Source organism: Myotis nattereri (assembly GCF_964212035.1).
Source record: "Myotis nattereri genome assembly, chromosome: 7".
In the NCBI taxonomy this organism is placed as follows: Eukaryota; Metazoa; Chordata; class Mammalia; order Chiroptera; family Vespertilionidae; genus Myotis; species Myotis nattereri.
The window spans coordinates 59411219-59434837 of NC_138082.1; the positions used below are offsets into that span (position 1 = coordinate 59411219).

The 23619-nt window shown below is 38.6% G+C and overlaps 1 protein-coding gene and 1 pseudogene across 2 annotated transcripts in view; one reads left to right on the top strand and one right to left on the bottom strand.

The window, feature by feature from the left end:
* The window catches only part of KCNJ3 (potassium inwardly rectifying channel subfamily J member 3), a gene marked incomplete at its 3' end in the record, with an annotated part of 138880 nt that overhangs the window by 65441 nt on the left and 49820 nt on the right, over window positions 1–23619 (bottom strand). The window lies entirely within an intron of this gene.
* Window positions 4332–4689, top strand: LOC308522329 (large ribosomal subunit protein eL34-like; annotated as a pseudogene). Its single transcript has one exon. The product of its transcript is annotated as a large ribosomal subunit protein eL34-like (transcript).

Sequence of the window (23619 nt, forward strand, 5' to 3'; positions counted from 1 at the left end):
TCACTAATTTAAATGTATATTTAAAAAATAAAATAAATATATATTCATTTTATATAATATAAGATAAACAGACACAAATCACAGTTCATTAATTTTACAAATGCATATTGAGTGACAGCTATATGCAAGGCAGTGTGCTAGGCACTAGGATTATAGTGCAAAACCAGGCAAGAAAAGTCATTTCCTTCATGGATTTACATTCTAGCAGAAACATATAATGCAAAGTATAAAAATAAATATTAATAGTTATTTTTGTGTTATAAGTGCTGTAAGGGAAACTAATAGACAAATATGATAGCCTGATGGAGAACAGATAAAGGGTGGAAGGTACCAAGTCAGTTTAGGGGATGAGAAGTCTTCCTGAGGAAGGATATAACATTTGCAGTAAGCTCTAAAGTAGTGATCCTTAACTGAGGGTGAGTTTGCCCCATGGGACATCTGGCTGACTTTGGAGACATTTGGGTTGTTATGACTGGGGAGGGATTCCGCAAGTAAGCCCAGTGGGTAGAGGCCAGGAATGCTGCTAACATCCTACAATGCATAGGACAGCCTCAATGCACTCTCCCCGAACAAAGAATTATCTGACCCAAATGTTAATAGTGCTGAGACTGATTTAAATAGGTGTGTATGTGGGTGTGTGTTTGAAGGTGAGAGGGCATCAGTGTGCACTCCAGCTAAAGGGAACAGCATGTGCAAAGATCTTAAATAAGACTATGGTGTACCCACTGAACCAAGAGAGGGCCATTGTAGATGGAGGCCAGTGCAGACAATTGCAATAATCCTCAAAAATGAAGTGTAAATTAGAAGAAAGGAGATTCTGCGTAAATAATCATCAGGATAAAAGGAAGATGGTTGTTATTTTAATTATTCAAGTGAATGCCAGCCTATATGAAGTTTCAACTTTTGCTTCTGCTGTAAAATGTGACACAGCAGGCAAAGTTGGTGATGTACACGAAGGCCTATACAGTCATTAAATGACTATCGTGGCTTGTTTTGGCCACTGAGCAGCTGTGAGATTCTGCAGGTTGGACAAGCATAACTTGATCAAACCAAAAAACCAAAAGCAGAAAAGAGAGAAAGGTATTTTATCGTCAGAGATGTTTTCATCCCTTGGTTTCCATTATAAATAATGACTTTCATTGCTCTTCACATTGACATTTCTTTCAGCCCAGCCTATAACTGAGATAGTTCCAGCATTTTTCATACTTAAGCAAGTCCAGTAAGCTGACAATAAACATTGATGTCACAACCAAGGGCAGAGAGAATAGCTCATTTCTTGAATAACTTTGGATAATTCAGCAGGGACACCTGCACACCAGTTATATCCTAATTTATAAATCTAGAGGCTATACATTCTTCTAAAAAAATGTCTCCTCACAGTAGCAACTGCACAACAGAGGGGACAGAAAGGAGGAATGTGGATTTGTTAAACACCTAGTTTGTATACACCGGGTTTGAAGCTAAATATTTTCACTTGTTTCTATCCAGACTCAAATGTTCTCACTTTAAGGCAGAGAAAGTGAGGCCATCCAAGAAAAAGTCACTTGTCCAAATCCAGTACTTAAAAACTGAAAGCCACAGCCAGGGTTTGATTCTCACAGTTTCCCAATATACAGCGTGGAGCAAAAGTAGGCTTACAGTTGTTCATATGGAAAATAATAAAACAATTAATAAATAATTATACAATAATAAACTCTGTTTCATGTACTCACTACTGTAAATCTATTTTTGTTCCACCCCATGCAAACTCCTACCATGCCACACTTGTTTGTAGAAACAAACAAACAAACAATTCTAACTTCCCTCTTCTCTGTAACTGATTCTCCTTCTGTATTTCATCCCCTTGGTGCTCTCCATAGCAGCTGGGCAGACCCTGAGGTTGGCTGAGCACCTACTTCCTAATCTTCAGCTCTTCCTCTTGTAAGGAAAGTCTATGCCACTCTGGGTCCCAAAATAGGCAACCCATGGCTACAGAAGGTCACGACTACCTCAGATCCTTCAGACTACCAACTGCAGAACACATAGCTGAAATGAACACCAATTTATGTTGGTCAGAAACCACTTGAAAAGGACAAACACATGGACACATAGAGGAAATCTAATGGGAGCCAAAGATTCCACCTTCTTCTCCAAACTGCACTAGGTTCTAAGCCTTATTAGGTAGCCACAAGAAAGAGACTACATTCATTCTGGTAGCAAAATATGAAACAAATTATAAAGGTATACTCTAACACAGTTAAGTTTTTAATAACTAGGCAAAATTCTCACGAAGTAGATAATCAGACATCCGAGTTCCAAAGTTACAAATATAAGTAGACGGGACAGGAGACAGGACAGGTATTTCCATTATGTGACTTCATTTTATCATCACCACAGCTCTGCAAAGCCTTGGAATTGTGCTCATGTTACAGATGAAGAGACTAAAGCTTGGAGAAATTAAATAATTGGCCTGAGCCAATAATTCATAGCAAAATGGAGAATTATCTGAAATTTCCAGCAGACCACCTGCAAGACACAGTCCCCCATCCCTTACTCACTCTACCCCATCCCATACTCACCCCATTCTTTCTCTAAGCCAAATAGCTTAAAGCTTCCAGCCCTCTGAATAAGGAGTGGAAGTTACTTACAGTATGTTCAAATCAATATCCAAAGCCATGTAATGGCCAGATTTAGAAAGGATCTTGTCCAATTTGATTACCAATTGATTTTCTCTTTCTGATATGATCTTCCCTAGTGTAAGCCTAGAGAGTGAAGTCCTTCCTACTATTTTCCTCTGAATACTACTTGACAGTTTATATATAAGACCTTATTTGTCTTATATATACCAACAACTTCTGGATCTAGGAGATACTGGATATAAGAGATGTCTTTTCTGATAAACAAAAAACAAACCAAAAAAAAAGGAAACCAAGCACCGAAGAGGTGAACTGGCCTTTGCGGGAAGCACTTTTGTAAATAAATGTCTATCGGGTCTTCTAATGTGTAGCATAGAACTCCCTATTATAAATGACTGCCTCTCTTATCTTCAGTCAATCTTAATTTCTGGCCCACTCTATAGGGTCCGTTATATATACACAATTGGTAAAACTGATCCTCTCCCAAATGCCCCTACTCCTAGATGCACCGTTACTAAATTAACAAACATTTTTAATAGATAAAACATTTGCTATTTGATACATAATATTAAAGACACTTTCTACCTCACACTGAAATAGAACAGAGCCTCACAAAGCAATTTCATCAGGGCACATATTCATTTCTGTAATAAAATACCACAAACTTAGTGGTTTAAATCAACACTGATTCATCTTACATGTCTGGAGGACAGAAGTATAAAACCAAGATATTGGGAGGACTGAGTTTCTTCTAAGGGCTTTTGGGGGAATACATTGCTTGACTTTTCAAGCCTCTAGAAATTACCTACATCCCTCGGCTTGTGGCCACATCAATCTAGCCTCCATTTCAATCAGTTACAACTCTTCCTTTGCCTCCCACTTTTATCTTTCACTTATAAAACCTCATGATGACACTGGATCCATTTGGATAATCCAGGGTAATCTTTTCATCTCAAAATCTTTAATTTATACATCAGCAGATTTTTGTTAGGTAAGGTAACATAACATATTCACAGGTTCTGAGGATTATGACATGGGAAACTTTGAGAGGCCATTTTTCTGCCTACCACAAAACTTATATTAAAAAAATGAAAGTATCATCAATAATCACATGTTACATAATTGTCACAGGCTTTGATAAAGTCATTTCAAGAAGTTAAAAGAAATAATCTGATTCACAATGAATGGTAAAAACTTAAAGTATTCCCAATGAAATCTACTACTTAACAAAAACTCCTCCACAAACGTTTAAAGCTACAAACAAAATTGTTATAAAACACATTTCTCATAAAAGCTTATATCCAAAATAATCAACGAATGCCTACAAATCAATAAATAATAAGTACTTGAATAGGAAATCAAGTAACTAATAATATTATGGTTACATTTGACTAGAATCGGGAAAATATAAATTAAAATAATGACAGTGACAGTTCTAAGTCACTAGACTGGCCAAAAATTTAAGAGTCTAATTACACTGGGTATAATCTAGAATATTTTTTTATAGAGTTCATGAATATAGTTGGTAAGAGAACAAACTGAAGTAGTGCTTTGGAGAAGAATTTGGCAATGTGTTACAGTACATAGAAAATCTGTCACTATGCATTCTCTACCATCCAGCATTTCTTCTAACAGTTCTTTAGTCTTGCAAAACCTTATCTTACCTAAAGAAATTTCTACCTTTTCCTCTTCTGGGGACGGTGACTTCAGGCATTCACCATGGTGCAGCATTTGACATACTGTTAGAGACTCTCCTGCAACACAATCTCTAGCAAAACTAGGCTGTCCTGACACCCTGGTAATAGAATTGGTTACCTTTATACCAACAAAGTTGGGAAAGCACCAAAATCTGCATGTGGCATGTGCCCAGGCCGACTTCTTGGAGTTTGTGCTGTGAGACCTAAAGCTCTAATGAGGGTGTCTAAAACGAAAAAAACATGTCAGCAGGACCTATGGTAGACCCACATGTGCAAAATGTGTATCTAACAGGATCAAGTGTGCTTTCTTTATTGGGGAACAGAAAATCATTGTGAAAATATTTAAGGCACAAGCACAGAGTCAGAAAGCTAAATAAAATTTTAAAAGAAGCTTTTTTGAGTAACAAAAGCAATTAAAAAGCAAAAAAAAAAAAATGAGAGAGAGAGAGAAGCTTCTAAAATGCTATTCAGTTCAGCAAGGGCTTATCATACTTATAATTGGAAACAACCTATCAGTAAAATACTGATGAAAGAATTTTTTTTTTCCATACTATGAAAGACTTTAGAGCTGTTAAATGCATGAGTAAAATCTCAGGTTTCAAAACATACAATAAAGTTAACAATAAAAACAAATTGAAAATTATATAATTTACCTACATTTTATATATATATATATATATATATATATATATATATATATATATATTTTATTGATTTTTTACAGAGAGGAAGGGAAAGAGATAGAGAGTTAGAAACATCGATGAGAGAGAAACATCGATCAGCTGCCTCCTGCACATCTCCTACTGGGGATGTGCCCGCAACCCAGGTACATGCCCTTGACTGGAATCGAACCTGGGACCTTTCAGTCCACAGGGGGACGCTCTATCCACTGAGCCAAACCGGTTTCGGCATTACCTACATTTTTAAGAGAGAAAAATCAACATTCATTTTTATGAATGCATACAAATCCTATATAATAAAAGCTTAATATGCTAGGTGTCCAGTCATCCAGTTGGCCATTCAACCAATCAAAGCATAATATGTTAATGATATGCTAAGGCCACTCAACTGCTCGCTATGATGTGCACTGACCACCAGGGAGCAGACAGGCAACTGGTGGACCAGTCGCTATGACATGCACTGACCACAGGGGGCAGATGCTCCGACCAGTAGGTTAGCTTGCTGCTGGGGTCTGGCCGATCAGGACTGAGAGAGACAGGCCGGACAGGCCCTGGACTCCTGCCACAGTCCCTCCCTAGCTGGCCAACATCCCACGTCCCTCCCCGGCCCTGATCTTGCACCAGTGGGGTCCCTCAGCCTGGCCTGCGACCTCTCGCAATCTGGGACCCCTCGGGGGATGTCAGAGAGCCTGTTTCAGCCTGACAGCAGACTGACCGGTCGCTATGATGCACACTAACCACCAGGGGGCAGATGCTCAACACAGAAACTGCTTCCTGGTGGTCAGCGCGCTCCCACAAGGGGAGCGCCACTCAGCCAGAAGCCAGGCTCATGGCTGGTGAGCGCAACGGTAGTGGCAGGAACCTCTCTCTCTTCCACAGCAGCCATGCCCGCCTCTGCGGGTACCACTAAGGATGTGTGACTAATGGCTTAGGTCTGATCCCCCGGGGAGCAGGCCTAAACCAGCAGGTGGACATCCCCCAAGGGCTCCTGTACTACAAGAGGGCACAGGCTGGGCTGAGGGACTCCCCCACAAACACACCGAGTGCATGAATTTCATGCACCAGACCTCTAGTATGAAAATAAAAACTGTGCAAGGTATTAATACATGTCATTTCAGAATAAAAATGTCCTTGGGAGAGGGAAAAAGTGAAAAGAAAATCAGTTAGATCTTAGTGATTTGTGTTTTTAAAACACAAAATCTGTAATGAATATTTCCAAATATAAACAACTCTTACATTTTGAAAAATGGGTACACAAATGTTTCTGCTTACCCATATGTTTGAAATATTTTGTAAATAAAATTAAATTGAATTAAAATCCAAACAAAGAAGGCCTTTTGGCTATATTGCAAAAAGAACCAACTTAAAGGGCAAATAAGAAAGCTTCTAGAACTACACTGATATAAAAAGTGCAACATCCTTCTGGTGTGTCTGAGATAATCCTCAGTCCAAACACTAGACTGAGATGTCCATTCAACTGTACAAAGTACTAAGAATTGACATTACCCAGCATTGTGAGTTTGTTCTGAGGTTCAGTTCAATTCCACATAAACCTGAACTTTACAGCTGTGAGATGCACTCTGGGTTGGCTACAGACATGAACAGTACAAAAGGGCATTTCATGGAAGGATTAGAAGCACCATCTGTTCATGAGTCAGCAAAACCAGAAAATTTCCATCATCCATTAGAATCTTTTGCTTATGAAACTTGTTTTACTGTTGTCAGAGGTTTCTAGGGCAAACCCAGAAGTCCAATCAACAGTGGAAGCTGCAAACTTGAAATCACTAAGCATAATGCCCTTAAAGGAAAAGCTAAAAAAAAAAAAAAAAAAAAAAAAAAAAAAAAAAAAAAAAAGAGCTATTAAGACAAATACTTGAAAAGCACCCAATTTCTTTAAATTGGACTCCCATGTAATTAAACTGTCCTCATGTATATTAAGTTTTTTATTTAATCCAAAAAGAGGATCAGTATTTGTTTCAGGTTAAAAAATAAGCTTTCTCTCTTACCACATTCTATCTTTTGTTCAAGACTGCAATTCACCCAGAGACATCCAACATTAGTATGCAAATGTACCTGGTTTAGGTACAGCTTTTACATTAAGACCTTGTGTGCTTTATGTTTTTACTTTGCATTGAATTGCATTTAATCTGCCACTTCTCTGGAAGTCCATCATTGGTATAAATTCTGAACAATATTGTTTATCAAGTATCATTTTTTATAACAATAATAGTACGCTTTAAAAGCAAAGCAATCTCAATTTGAGTCCACCAAGATGTTTTTTCTGTATTCCAAAATATTTTTTATTCTGCACTCAAGATAGCATCAAGGCATTTCACTTGTATGGATCCTTATAAGAAGGAATTAATTGAAATACAAAACCTATTATTTCTTTAAATGAGTACAAAGTAATTTTAATAGATGTCATAGGTTGACACGCCCCTGCCTCCAAATTCATATGTTGAAGTCCCAATTAACCCACAACACCTCAGAACATGGCTGTCTTTAAAGGGGTAAGTTAAAAATTAGATCATGGATGGACCCTGCTGCTCCATGATTGATGTCATAAAAAGGAAATAGGTCAGGCAGACATAGGAGGGAGATCATGTGAGGCCCAAAAAAGAAAATGTACCAGTTATTTTCCTAAGAGAGAAATCTTATTTGTTTGGTATTGTTATTGACCTCAGATGATACCCTAAATGCTCTCTTACTGGACACAAATTTTGTCTAATGAATTATAATGTAATGACCATGTGTGTTTTTTTGTGTGTGTATTTTTAGCAAGCCCTTTTGAACTATTGAAATATTTATTTGTCATGGACTGCTAAAACTATAATTATGAGGTCAAAGGACAACAATATGACCATCTCCCTGTTAGTTTCAATGCAGGTTAAATCAGTTATACTCCTCCATAAATGAATTGTAGTAATGTTGATTAATAGCAGCATAAAGCCATTTGGAAACAACATGGCATGGTACTGATTAAAATTGGGCTGATATGACAAAGCAATCTGCAGGTGGCTGCTGCTTGTGCTGGGTTTGGAGATGCCCAGGAGAGGTCAAGCTGTAAACCACGGCCGGCTACTGCTAGTGCTGAGCCTGGGGCCACTTAGTCACAGGTATAGGGCAGATGCCATTTGTCTGAGAGATTTTTGATAAAGTCTGAATCATAAGCCAAGACAGACCATTTGAATGGAAAGCCACTGGAAACAGCTGGGATGGGCTTGCAACTTGGTTGGTGCTGTGTCTCAGGGAATCATTTGGTTTTCTGCTTCGATTTTATCAGTAGTTACTGGCCTAGAAAAATACAACCTTCTAAAACTCAATCAAGAAGAATCAGAAAACCTGAATAGACTGAGCACTACTGATGAAGTTGAAGCAGTAACAACAACAATAACAACAAACAAAAGTCCTGGTCTGGCAGATTCACAGGGGAGTTATAACAAATATTCAAAGAAGAACTAACACCTCTACTCCTCAAACTATTCCAAAAAAATTCAAGAGGAAGGAACACTTCCTATGAGGCCAGCATCACCCTAATTCTTCTGTGTTTTAAATATACTATTGTCCTTCGATACCATTTGCCCCAAAAGATGTCACTTTAAGGACATTTCTTTTCACTTTTATTCTGATGGTCTGCAGCATTTTTACATTATAGTTCCTAGATTTTATATTTTCATATTTTTTATATAGAATTTATATTTTTATATAGGCAGGTTTATATTTTTATATAGAATTCATGTTATACTATACCTTTTGTTCATTTTTCACTTTGTATACATACAGTAGGACTTTATACCAGTACCAAAGAGACTTAGCTATCACCTATGTATATAAATAATAATGATGATGACTGTAGCAATTGTCATACATATTAATAACTTCCTATATGCAAAGTTCTATCTTAACCACTATATGTGTTATTTTATTTTTTAAACATCACCATTTTATGTACTTAAGCACTAATATCCTCTAGCCTGCTATCTTGAGTGCAGAATAAAAAATATTTTGGAATACAGAAAAAACATCTTGGTGTACTCAAATTGAGACTGCTTTGCTTTTAAAGCGTACTATTATTGTTATAAAAATATTACAACAATAATCAGCAATTTTTCCTTGCAATAACCAATTAGGAAATGTGATTGGAAAAAACAAATTTATTCATAATAACAACACAAACTACCACATAAACTACAAAATCCATATGAATAAATATAAGAAGGAATGTGGAAGATACAAAAAAAGTATGAAGCTTTATAGAAGGATATAAAAAACATGAAGAAAAGTAGAGACATGTTTTCAGTTAAAGCAATCTCAATTTGAGTACACTAAAATGTTCTTTGCCTGAAAAACAATCAAGGAAAATATTAATAATAAAGCTTAAATTGAAATGCCACATATTAGGGAAAATTGTAAAATAAAGTTTTAAATACCCTAACTTTAAAAAAAGGTAATTAGGAAATATTTTTATATTAAATGAAAACTGTATTATCCAAACTTGTGAGATGGAGTTATACCTTTTCTTAGAAGTAAGTTTGTACCTTAGAGGGAAATTTATAGCATATATCTAAAAAGAAAAAAGGTTGAATGTCAACAGGCTAAACTTTTATCTTAAAAAATTAGAAAAGTGAATATCCATCCAAATAATGAAGCTTTAGCCATTATCTACATTAATAAAAGTATAATATGCTAATTAGACCAGATGACCTTCCAGAAGAAGCCGGGGCTGTGAGGGAAGCCTGGGCCCCGGGTGCCAGAGGGAAGCTGGTGCTGGCAGCCGGGGGAAGGAAGGCCGACTCTTACACGAATTTCATGCATCAGGCCTCTAGTAATGATCATATATGCAAATTTCAACTTGCCAAGTCCCAAATACAGATTTTCAAAATTTTTTGATGAAAAATAATTCCTTAACACTGAAGTAAAAACTGAAAAACAGTTGTTTCTGACTAGAAAATATATGCAATTATGATTCCAGTTATCACTCTTGATACACAACTTACACTCTTTTTCATTCTATCCATGATCTATAAATAAAAGAACTGTGATGAAGGGGAAGCTAGCAAAAGCCTCCTGTTAATAACAAATCCGCAAGTGCCGGGAGCTGGTCCATCCTTGCTGTTTCAAGGGACCTGGCATATATAGCATACTGTTCTTAATATGTTTGCTCCCCTTAGCGCTGTGTGTTTTAACCAAGGTCACCTCTCCGAGAAAGGTTGTTTCCCCAGGTAGGAATTTTTCCCTGAAGTCAGGGAGGGGATGCCTCTCCTAGAAAGGTTGTTTCCCCAGGTAGGAATTTTTCCCTGAAGTTAGGGAGGGAATAAAACCCCTCAACTAAGTGCCAGGCGGGTAATTAATCACTTTAACTATGAACAATCATGCTTAAGCTACATAATCTTTACTCCCTGGAATGGAGATAAGAAACGCCCTAACCTTTGTAATAGAGATTGACAGGATTAAAATCAACTGGTATAAATACAGATGTAATAAGACAGCAAGACACAGAACTTAGGAGACAGAAAGAAGACAGCACCTACACAGAACCTACATACAGAAGAACTTCGCTGGAGAGAACATGGCAAAAGATCCTGGACTGAACCTGACTACAGAAATTGGCAAGAGAACCTGACTAGAACCTGGTGACTGAACTTGGCTGGAGAACCTGGACAGAACCTGGCTGGAGAACCTAGCGAGGGAACATGGCTACAGAACCTGGCTGGAGAATCTGGAGAACCTGGCTGGAGAACCTAGCAAGAGAACATGGACACAGAACCTGGCTGGAGATCCTAGCCAGAACTTCGCTGGAGATCCAGACCAGAACTTGGCAGGAGACCCTGACAAGAGAACCCGGCTATGATGATCAACTGAACGCTGCCTCCGTGTCATTCCTTCTTCGCCGACTCCGTCCACACCTTTGGGGACCCCTCGACCCGCTGGGGTTGGACCCCGGCACGCAAGGGTAAATCAAAGCCATGTCTTTAGTTCTATCTTATAATGAAGTTGTATAAGAGGCACAAGCAGCTATGAGATTGAAGATAAATTGGTCAACTAGTGTTTTTGTTGTTATTATTTATGTGCTTGTCTATTTGTTTATCTCAGGCTGATATGAAATAAAGGGATTATATCACGATTCAGAACCTATTCCAATAATTGGTATAATTTCAAAATAAGAATTTATGGAAAGTCATATGTAAAGAATTCTAATCAGTTTAGAACAAGTTACCACTGCATTAAGTAGCAAAAAAACATTAAATTTGTAAAAATTCCATGTCTTACCCAGAAGTTTGTTCAGTATAGATATTTTAGTTAAATTATCAATAATTATTTCTAAAATACTATAATGAATTAGGAAAGCTTATGACCAAACCCTATAGATATTGAAGCTAACATGAAGACTTTGCTAATTAATTACCTGATTAATTACTTAAACATAATTGTGTTTAAATAATATATAAAGGATTTATTTACATGGAACTATCCAATTCACATGTTTCCCATAATATTTATATAGTTTTATTGTTTAATATTATTCAAAGGGAAAATGTGAGTAAAAGATAACTTCTGAAAATGTCACATCTTAATTGAAGAGCATAATTTTCACAATTTTGTGTCTATACAAAGGTAAGTGAATGGATATTTATTTACTGTTAATATATACTCACCACCACTTTCTCAAAAATACCCTGTTCTCATTTTACAGATGAGAGAAATAAATATCAGAGTAGTCATGTTACTTTTCCAAACTATAAAACAAAGTGATAAAGCCAGTAATTCATGCATAGCTTAAAGTACAGAAGAGCAAAAGACAAAATATCTCGGATTACAACCCTCTAAGATGAGTTATATTCTTGTAGAGTTCAATGATCAGCAGTTCTGTCTGTGCAATATTATGACAATCAGATGCAACCACAAAAGGTTTTGCTTATTTATTCACAACATGCCTATGGAATGTTGAGAATGACAGAGAAATGGGATACCATACTAGGGATTAGCAAGCTAACTACATTCATGACCACAATAAAGGAGATCTCCTGAGACTTTTGAGCAAATCCAGCCTTTTCATGGACATGGACATGAGCCTATTACAAAAAGATATCTGAGAAAACTAATTTTGGGGGGGGTCACTTGGTATCAATTACATATATCTGAAAGGTCTCTTACTTGTCAGTGAATCTATTATTCAGTGTTCAGTGGCTAAATTTCCAAATGATGATTTGTACAAAATTAATATCCTCTATAATAACTGCTTGACCTCTGTGTTGACACAATTCACCCCACAATTCCTCATTCCAACCAAAAATAAAAGCAGCAATCCTGTTTATGTACACATTTGGTAACTTTTAAAAATGAAATGAGAATGGTCCCTGCTAATCTACACTAATGAAAGACAAACATGCAAATTGACCATACCTTTGCTACACCTTAAGCCATGCCCACCAGCCAATCAGAGTGACTATGTGCAAATTAACCCAACCAAGATGGCAGCTGGCAGCCACAGAGTTGGAGCAAGCAGGAGGCTTGGTTGCATCAATGATGGAGGAAGCCAAGCTTCCCGCCTGCCATGGCTGGCTCTGAGCACCACTCAAAGCAACAAAGTTTCAATTATAGAAGGTAAATAAACCCCAGATACTTGCTTTCAGCTGGTCGTGGCCACGGAGCTGGAGCGAGCAGAAGGCTTAGGTTGTCCCTGGCGATGGAGGAAGCCAAGCTACCCTCCCGCCTGCCCTGGCCGGTTCTGAGCTCCTCTCAAGGCTACAAAGTTTCAATTATAGAAGGTAAATAAATCCCAGAAAAAAAAGAAAAAAAGGAGAGGCTGGGAGCTTCCATCACTAGGGGGGCTTGGCCAGCCTGAAAATGGCCCTCAGCCCCTCACCCAGACTGGCCAGGCACCCCAGAGGGGAACCCCCACCCTAAAAGGGGTGTGGCCAGCTTGAAAACAGCCATCAGCCCCTCACCCAGGCTGGCCAAACCTCCATGGGGTGAGGGTCCCCACTAGGGGGGGCTTGACCAGCCTGCAAACAGCCATCAGCCCCTCACCCAGGCTGGCCAGGCATCCCAGCAGGACCCCGACCCTGATCCGGGACACCCATCAGGGCAAACCAGCCGGCCCCCACAGATGCACGAGCCTCTATCCTATATAATAAAAGGGTAATATGCACATTGACCCTAACAGCAGAATGACTGGGAATGACTGGTCACTATGACACACACTGACCACCAGGGGGCAGATGCTCAATGCAGGAGCTGTCCCCTGGTTATCAGTGCGCTCCCACAGTGGGAGCTCTGCTCAGCCACAAGCCAGGCTGATGGCTGCCAGAACAGCAGTGGTGGCAGGTGCCTCTCCTGCCTCCTCAGCAGTGCTAAGGATGTCCAACTGCAGTTTAGGTCTGCTTCCTGCTGGTAAGTGGACATCCCCTGAGTGCTGCCGGGCTGCCAGAGGGGTGCCTGACTGCCAGCTTGGGCCCGATCCCCCAGGGAGCCAGCAGGTGGACATCCTCCAAGGGGTCCCAGACTATAAGAGGGCATAGGCTGGGCTGAGGAATGCCCCCTCCAAGTGCACAAATTTTTGTGCACCAGGCCTTTAGTCTATAATAATAAAAGAGTAATATGCTAATTAGACCGGACAGCAGAACAACCTTCTGGTCCAGACGACCTTCTGGAACAACCAGTGGTCAGGGGCAGGACCGGCCATGGCGGTCCCAGCACCTCCCCGCCCCCTTCCACAGAGGCAGTGGGAGAGGCCGCAGTGTGAGCCTGGTCCTAGTCCGGGGTCGCCCCTTCCACAGAGGTGGCAGGAGAGGCCATGGTGTGGGCCTGGTCTTGGACCCAGCTCCGCCCCTTCTGCAGAGGCAGTTGCAGAGGCAGTGGTGTGGGCCTGGACCAGGTCCTGACACCACGCCTTCCACAAAGGTGGGGGGACAGGGGACGGCGTGATCCCAGAGCCTCCACAGAGGCTGGACAGGGTACGACCGTGGTGCCTCAACCTCCCACAGCCCCTCCCCCATAGGCCTGGCCCCAGATCACACACCCACCAGTGGGCAGGGGGCGGGGCCAGGGCTAAGAAGCAGCAAGCCCAGCTTCTGGTTGAGCCACACTCCCTCCCCACCTCCCGCTCAGCCAGAAGCCAGGTTCACAGCTGGCAAGTGCAGCGGAGGTGGCGTGAGCCTCTCCTGCCTCCGTGGAGGCAGGCAGTAAGGAGCAAGGGGTCCTGGACTGCGAGATCCCCAGACTGCGAGATGGATATCTGAGTTTCAGCTTAGGCCAGATCCTCGGGGGTCCTGGACTGTGAGAGGGCACAAGCCAGGCTGAGGGCCACTCCACCCCATGCATGAATTTCATGCACCAGGCCTCTAGTCCTATATAATAAAATTGTAATATGCTATTTGTTAACCACTTGACCAGTTGCTATGACATGCATTGACTACCAGGGGGCAGACACTCTAACCAATAGGTTAGCTTGCTGCTGGGGTCCAGCAGATTAGGACTGGGCTAGAGGGCCAAACATGCCCTGGAGCCCTCCCGTGGTCCCTCCCCATCCGGCAGGCCCCCATCGGGACTGAGCAAGATGACCCTGATCAGCCCCGACCAGGCCGAGAGACCCCACGCATGCACGAATTCATGCACCAAGCCTCTAGTATCAAATAATGAAAATATTAAAAGTTCTATATTGCAATGAGTCTAGTCAGCTGAATTTTGCAAAGTGCTTTGCAAGCCACTTCATTTATCACCATCATGCTAAGGAAAAGTCAAGTAGCTGACAGATAATTGTTACCATATCCATAAATGTAGTACATTTACCAAATGTCTAATCTCCTGAGATCACATGAAACAATTTATGTTTCCTAGTATGTCTATCAGTCTTCTCCCTGACAGTTTTAGCTAAAATAAAAGAAAAATCTGGATTTTATTACTGCTTCTTGAGCGTGTAAGCTATTACCTAGTCTAATTTCCTAATATATCTGAATGAAGAAACTATAGACTTCTAAACAACTTGTTGACCACTGTATGACTAATAATTTTCAGGTTACTCACATTTATTCTAAACTAGATCTTACCATTGGATGGGTTTGGTTTGAAGGCATGGGACAAAGGGCACAAGGCATCTTAGAAATATCACATAGAATTGCTCCCTCACTTGCTCTCTCTAGACAATAACATTCTCCACAACAATTTGAAAGAAAAAAATAGCCTGTAACAAAGAACCACATGTAACTTTCTTTTTGTTTTTAAAAAGGACAGTCAACTGCCCTGGCCAGTTGGTAGAGCATCTTCCAGTGCACTGAAAGTTTGCTGGATCAGTTCCTGGGCAGGGCACATGCCAGGTTGCAGGTTTGGCCCCCAGGTGGGGTGCATATGGGAGGCAACAAATTGATGTTTCTTTCTACATGTTTCTCTCTCTCTCTCTGTCTCCCTCCCTCCCTCCCTCCTCCCCTCCCTCCCTCCTTCCCTTCCCTCCCTCCCTCTCTACAATCAATAAAAGTTAAATAAATACAAAGCTCCCTATCTTATATAATAAAAGAGTAATATGCAAATTGACCCTAACAGCGGAATGACCGGGAATGACCAGTCGCTATGATGCACACTGACCACTAGGGGGCAGACGCTCAATGCAGGAGCTGCCTCCTGGTGGTCAGTGTGCTTCCAGACGACTCATGGCTGGCCAGAGCAGCAGTGGTGGTGGGAACCTCTCCGCAGCAGCGCTAAGAACGTCCGACTAATGGCTTAGGTCCAATCCCCTGGGGAGTGGGCCTAAGCTAGCCGGTGGACATCCCCTGAGGGGTCCCAGACTATGAGAGGGCACAGGCCAGGCTGAGGGACTCCCCCCAACCCGAGTGCATGAATTTTCATGCACCAGGCCTCTAGTTTAAAAATAATAGCAATAATAAAAATAAAAGGGACAGTCAAGGTGATATATCATACTCTAAAATGCCAACATATTTATGTTTTTTATATAAGTTTTATTTAAAAGATATATTTATATCTCTAACACATGAAAGGTTTATGAAATGAAAAAGTACTGTAAGTGCAGTATGCACCACCTATTGTACAAAAGTCATGACCTGGGCTTCCATATTCTTTCAGTAGAAACAGCAGGAAGTAGTTTCTCTGTTAGAAGTCTATACTGTCATTTACATCAGGAAGACTAGATTTTATTGCTCAGATTCGAGCAACATGATGTTCTGCTTATTTAGATAAAAACATTGACCCTTTCATTGTGGTGTGATAACTTAGAGAATGCATTTCATAAATGATTCTGTAGGAAATTACAGCAAGAAAATATCAAGAAAAGATTTAAAGGCCTATTAATTTCCTATGTAGCTTTCAGAGCCTTTATGAACTTTCTTGTGCTCACTGTGATTTTTTTCTCCAAACTAAATACATTTCAAATATATATTACACCTATCTTATATGTGAGTAGGTATCTTTATTACAGTAATGATCATGGAATGATGTTATTACATGTCTTTATTATTTTAGCACACATACTGGTATGTCTACAAATCAAAATGTCACAAATTTCTCTGGGAGATAACTTGTTGATATATTATATTTAATTTTTTATATAAAATAAAGTCCAAAGTGACTTCCTCTTCTGGGAAGAAAGAGTAGATATATTACCCTTGTTCCTCCAGTTACATGTAACTAAAAACTCTGAATGTTATATATAAAACAAACATAAGAAAATTGAAAGCAGAAAAAAAAAGGCCAATATGACAGGGGATCTCAGTCACTGGGGAAAGATATGGCAATTAATTTACTGTGTTTCCTTTTGGCCTCTTATTTCCCAGGCTTGAAGCAAAAGAACTGGCAACCAAGAAATGCCAACAGACAAAGATCCAAAAACGTCCCATGAAAAGCCTGTTCTCCTTGCCAAAGAAAAAGACAAAGGGCAGAACAGAAGTATAGAAAATTTAAACAATGATCACTCTGCTCTAGTCAAACACCATAGAAAACATTTGGTTCTACCCCAGGCACATCGGCAAATGTCAAGTGGGCAATTCACGTTCACCTGGGGTACTCCAACTCTCCACCTGAGTGGTCTCAGAGAGGACTGAGTGGGAGCTACCCAGCGCCCCTACCCCTGTGTCAATGAAGACCATGTGAGAAGCCTGGATTTCCCTCCCAATGGGTAGTAACAGGGTGCCCTCCTCACTCCTGTGACAGTGTCAGAGGACAAAGAGACAGGACTTGCTCCAGTAACCATGCCACTCCCTTCCACCCATTGACTCAGTGGAGGCCACGTGGGGAGCAGTATCAGTGGTGTCCTACTAGGGGGACAGAATTCCCAGCTCTGCCTAGCAGTAAGGAGGAGACTCCAAAGTCAAGGAGGCTAAGTGGGAACTGGACTCCCACCTACCGCTCTTTCACTGCACCCAAGCAGTGTTAGAGGAAGCCAGCTAAATGAGAAGTTAGACAAAGTCCAGCGTCTCAAAATGTGCACTAGTCATTCCAAGATTCAAAAAAATATCAAACTAATCAAGGATAACCAATATATACCAAAACTGAGATGACAAAAAATATTAGACTAATCTGATAAAGAATTTAAAGCAGACACATCATCCTACAATTATAAGTATGCTTGAAACAAAAACTATGGTCTCAGCAAAGCAAAAGACATAAAACGAACAAAATGGAAATTTTAGAAGTAAAAACACTATAACTGAAATAAAATAACCAGGGACAAATAAGGACATTAAATAAGAAGTAATAACAATCCTAAATGTGTATATAACAAAATGCATAGATAAAAAGTAGGTGAATCAAAATCTTAGAGAAATGAAATGAGAAATGCATAAATCAATAACTATAGTTGGAGACCAAAACCCCTCATTTGAAAATTGATAGACTAATTTCAGAAAACTAGAAAGGATATAGAACTAGAAATACTATCGACCAACAGGATCTAATCAACATTTGCAAAATATTCCACCAATCATCATCAGACCATGTCCTGGGCCATAAAAACAAACCTCATCAAATTTAAGAGATTTGAAATCAAGCAATGTGTTTTCACTGAACACAATAAAAGCAAAGCAGAAATCAGTCTCAAAAAGATAATAGGAAACTCTCCAGACACTGGGAAATCAAACAGCACATTTCTAAATAATCCACAGGTCAAGGAGAACGTCTAAAAGGAAATCAAACAGTACAATGAATTGCATGAAAATAAAATTTTAACATATTTAAGTTAGTACAGTACAGCTAAAGCAATGCTGAGAAGGAAATTTACTTCACTAAATGTATATATTAGAAAAAAAGGAAAGGTTTCAAATGAACAATCTAAAGCCCTATCTCAAGAATTTAGGGAGAGTGGGGAGAAAGCAAAATAACCCCCCAGTAATCAGAAAGAAGAAAATAAGAGCATAAGCCAATGAAATTGAAAGCAGAAAAACAACTTTAAAAAAATCAGTGTTACAAATAGTTGGTTGTGTGATATGATCAATAAAACTGACCAACCTTTAGCAAAAGTCTAACAAATATACATACAAATTATCAGTGTCATTACAGACTCTGTAGACATCAGAAGATTAATCAGGGAATACTATGAACAACTCTACAAAAGTTTGACAACATCAATAAAATGGACTAATTCCTTTAAAAAACACAAATGAAATAGAGGATAAAATATTTGAATAGCCTGATAGCATAAAGAAATTGAATTTCTCATTACAAACTTCTCAAATGGAAATCTTCTGGCTGGTTTCAATGGAAAATTCTACCAAACACTTAAAGAAGAATTAACACCAATTGTACATAATCCTTTTAAAGAATTAGAAATGAAGAAATGACTCCAAAATTCATTTTATAAAGCTAGAATGAATCCAATACCAAAACAGAAACAGTACAAAAAGGAAAATTACACATCAGTATCCCCCAGAAATACAGATATCAAAATCTCTAACAATGTAAGCAAATAGAAGTCAGCAGCATATGAAAAGAATTCTAATCCATGACCAAGTGAGGTGTATTCTAAGTATGGAAGGCTGGTTCAATATTCAAAAATCAATCAATATAATCTACCATATTAAAGAGAAAAATCACTGTATCATATCAATTGATGCAGAAAAAGCATTTGATTAAATTCAACACCCATTCATATTAAAAACATTTGAAAAATAGGTAGAAATTTTCAAAAAAAGTTGTTTTAAATAAAACCCCTCTATCACTAATAAGTAAGTTCAGCAAGGTTACAGGTATGTCTAAGTCCATTCAGGCTGCTAAACCAGAATTACCAGAGACCGGGTGGCTCATAAACAAACAGGAATGTATTTCTCATAACTCTGGAAGCTGGGAAGACCAAGGCACCAGCAAATTCATTGTATGGTGAGAACCTGCTTCCTGAATTCATTTATAAATATTTTTTTGCTGTGTCTTCACATGGCAGAAAGCAAGGAAGCTCTTTGGGGTCTCTTTTATAAGGGCACTAATCCAATTCATGAGAACTCCACCTTCATTACCTCGCAAAGGCTCCAGCTCCAAATACCATCATACTGGGGATTAGGTTTCAACATATGAATCTGGGGGGGGGGGGGGACACAACCTTTCAGTGTATAACAAGACAGAATATATATATATTAAATACCAATTTTATTTCTATATACTAGCACCATTTGCAACCACTAAAAAATAAATAGTTAGGAGTAAACCTAACAAAACATATATAAAATTTCTATGCTGGAAATGACAAAATGTTGGTGAAAGAAATCAAATCAAATAAAAAATATATAAAGACATACATTGTTCCTTGATTGGAAGACTTAAAATAGTAAAGATGCCAATTCTCCCCCATATTGATATATAGGTTTAAAGAAATCCATATAAAAATCCAAACAAGATTGTTTATAGATGTAGACAATATTATTGTATAATTCACATATAAGAAATAAGAATAACTAAATAAGGTGGAAGAATATGTCTACCTGATTTTAAGACTTATTATATAGATATATAACAAGAGTGGTATTGCCAAAGGAGGAGACACATAGATCAATGGAACAGAACAGAGAATGCAGAAATAGATCCACACAAGTATGCTTAACTTATTTTTGATGAAGGTACAAAAGCAATTCTATGGAGCAAGGATGGCCCTTTCAACAAGTGGTATTAGAGCAATTTGACATCTATTGGCACAGAGAAAAAGAATTAATCTTGACCTAAGTCTAACATCTTATAAAAAATAACTCAAAATTGTCCACAGACTTAAATGTAAAAGTAAAACTAAAAAGCTGTTAGAAAAGAGTAGAAATTCTTTGGGACCTAGGGTTAGGAGACTTCTTATCTTTTGCACCAAGAGCACAAATTCAAAAAATTGATAAATTAAGCCTTATCAAAACTAAAAACTTTTGCTTTACAAAAGACTCTGTAAAAAGGATAAAAAAAGAAGAGCTACAGACTGAATGAGAATATCTGAAAACCACATATCTAATCTAACAAAAGACTGTCTAGAGCTAGAATATATAAAGAACTTTCAAAACTCAACAATTAAAAAAATACAATTAGATCATAGGTAGAAGAAATTAATATATATTTCATTGAAAATATACAAATGGCAAATAAGCTCAAGATAATAAGTTATCATTAGTTATTAGAGAAATGCACATTAAAACCACAATGAGACACCTATAGGGATGGTTGAAATAAAAATTGTGTACATCATTGATGTTTCTGTCTCTCCCTCTCCCTTACTCTCTGAAATCAATAAAAATATATTTAAAAAAACACACATAAAAATAATAGTGTGCTTTAAAAATATTTTTATTGATTTCAGAAAGGAAGGGACAGGGAGAGAGATAGAAACATCAATGATGAGAAAGAATCACTGATGGGCCGCAATCTGGACATGTATCCTGACTGGGAATCAAACCCTGACCTCCTGGTTCTTAGGTCAAGGCTCAACCACTGAGCCATACCTACAGACAAGAATGAGCTATTGATACATGCAACAATCTGAATAAATATCCAGAACTATGCTGAGTGGGGAAAAAAATTTCCAATGTTACATACTGTAGGATTCAATTTATGTGATATTCTTTAAATGACAGAATTAGAGAACAGATGAGTAGTTGCCAAGTGTTGAGAAAAGGCTGAGCAAGAAGGGGAAGTAGGTATGCCTGTATAAGAGCAGCTTAAGCAATCCGTGTAGTGATGGAAATATTCTGTCTTGACTGTCAGGACCCTGGCTGTGATATTGTACTGTATGAAATTTTGCAAGAGGGTTACCATTAGGGGAAATGAGGTAAAGAGTACAGGGAATCTCTATTATCCCTCAAAAGTGGATGTGAATAAACAATTACCCCAAAATAAAAAGTTTAATTAATTATATTAAGGCCCCAAACTGTTAACACTGAAATTTGCAAGAACTACCCCTGAGCTTTCTACTGAGTCACTTTGCCCGAGTTAGTCAGAATTATAATATAGTAGAGTGTCAAAACAAAAGCTTTAAATGACTGTACAGTAATCAGAAAGCAAGGGCTGATGGGTTCTAAAATAGGAAGATCAATCAGAAGAAAAATCCAAGATGGGAAGGAAGGTGAAGAATAGGAGATCTCAACTAAAGGTCGACCCCAAATTTTCAGTTTTCTGCCTGAAGAGAGTAAAGCTAGAAAACACAGGAAAATTTCACTGGCTCACAGGTTACCTCCTATATTAAAAAAGCTCTCTCAGCATTCTCCCCCCACCTCACCCAAATCTGGATCAGAAATCAACTAATATTTATGGAAGGCCCAGCAGGTATACTTAATACTTTGGATATGCACTGCATAAAATCTGTCTTGTAGGGTTTTAAAGTGTATTAAGAATGCAATTACAAAAGAAAGTTTTATTATAAATAATGTGACCAATATGAGCATGAATTTTGAACTATTTTGGGATATTATCCATGGATAAAATGTATGTTTAACCATGTACATTTATGTATATTTAACACTTGCAAATATCGTATCTATAATAATAAAAGCATAATATGCTAATTAGACCAGAAGTCCTTCCAGACAAAGCCAGGGCTGCGAGGGCAGCCTGGGTCCCGGGTGCCAGAGGGAAGCCGGTGTCAGAAGCCAAGGGAAGGAAGGCCTACTCTTGCATGAATTCCGTTCACCGGGCCTCTAGTAAATCTATAAAAAGTTATTCTCAGTACAGCAGTCACATACAATATATCTAATAAAGCAAATTAACTAATCTTTGTGAAATACACCCCATTTCTATTTTGTTGTTGTTGATATATTACCTTTGACAGGAGTATGGAATCATTGCAGATTTGCTAAATTACCAGTGTATTTACATAACTTTTAAAAATTAATTTGTTTGCTTTTGAGTCTCTTCTAACTAATGACTGAAATATTTCAGCACAAGCTTCCAGCAGACTGCTCATTTTAAAAATTGTTTTTTATTTTTTTGTATTAGTCTCTAAATTACATATTACCTTATTTTTAAAAAATCATTTAGTTCCTGTAGTCTGGTATATCTCTGCCTGCCCTTTTACTTCGTCTCCCTAACTGACCTTTGTCATTTTAAGCGTCACAGAGCTGGGTTTTATAAAGCAACCTAAGAGCCCCTTTCAAGCAGAAAATGTGCCTTAGGTTTAGGAATGTGAAGTCCTGAAGCCCTAGTGCCCTTTATTTTGCTCATCTCTCAGTCCACATTGACATCACCTTTCCCCAGACCCACACCAGCGAACTCTCACTTCTGCTAAACTCTTGTCCTCCCAGGCTCCAGAGGTTGTGAACATGGAAGCTGGCAGAGGGGCAGAGAGGTCCAAGTGGGCCACTCTACCAGGCTGTCTCCAAGTACCCCTGCATAGCGCCTTCTCTAAGGGGAAGAATTCTTTTGGTTCCTTCCATAAAGGGTGATATCAATTTGCTCTGAAGCAAATTTCAGGTTCAATTTTTGTGTTTCAAATTTCTCTGCTCTGATACCTCCCTCAGTGCATTTTAATGGTTTAACACATTCTGATAATTCAGCAAAATGTCTTATCTACTGATTGTACCCTTTCCTGCTTCCCAGGATTCTTATAAACTCATTTCTTTGCACATATATATTTTTTTTCTGTCATTTCGATGAAATTTGGGGGTGGAGGGAAGCCAAACTCATATGTTTCACCTGTCATCTTAAACCTCAAGTCAATACTTTTAAGTTCTATTTTCAGCTAAAATTGTCCATAGACATATTGGATTTTTTTTTTAACTCAAATTTTCATTCAAGTCTGGCTACAAGCAGAAGATTTGAAAGACATGACCATGTCCCAATATCTATAAAACAATTCAATTTTGATAATATTAATACAAATGTTTTTTGTCACCCATTTAAGGAAACATTTTATGCAAAACAAACAAACAAAACTAAGGGCTAAAGAGGAGAAAAACTTTCATTAAAATATAGCTGGAAAATCATATAGCAAAACTAGACCAAGTGTTTTTTTTCTCTGTAAGGTAGTTTAAATTCAATATGTCAGGGAAATGTGGCACCAAATGGTTTTGTAAATATATCCCGGAGACAATCAAACAGTACATTATAATGGTCTGAAATCATACTGAAAGAGTTCATATCCCAGATGCACCATTAGCTAGCTGTGTGGCTCTGCAGAGGTTACTTAACCTCTCTGACAATCGGGTTCATCTGTAAAATGCGATGAGAGTG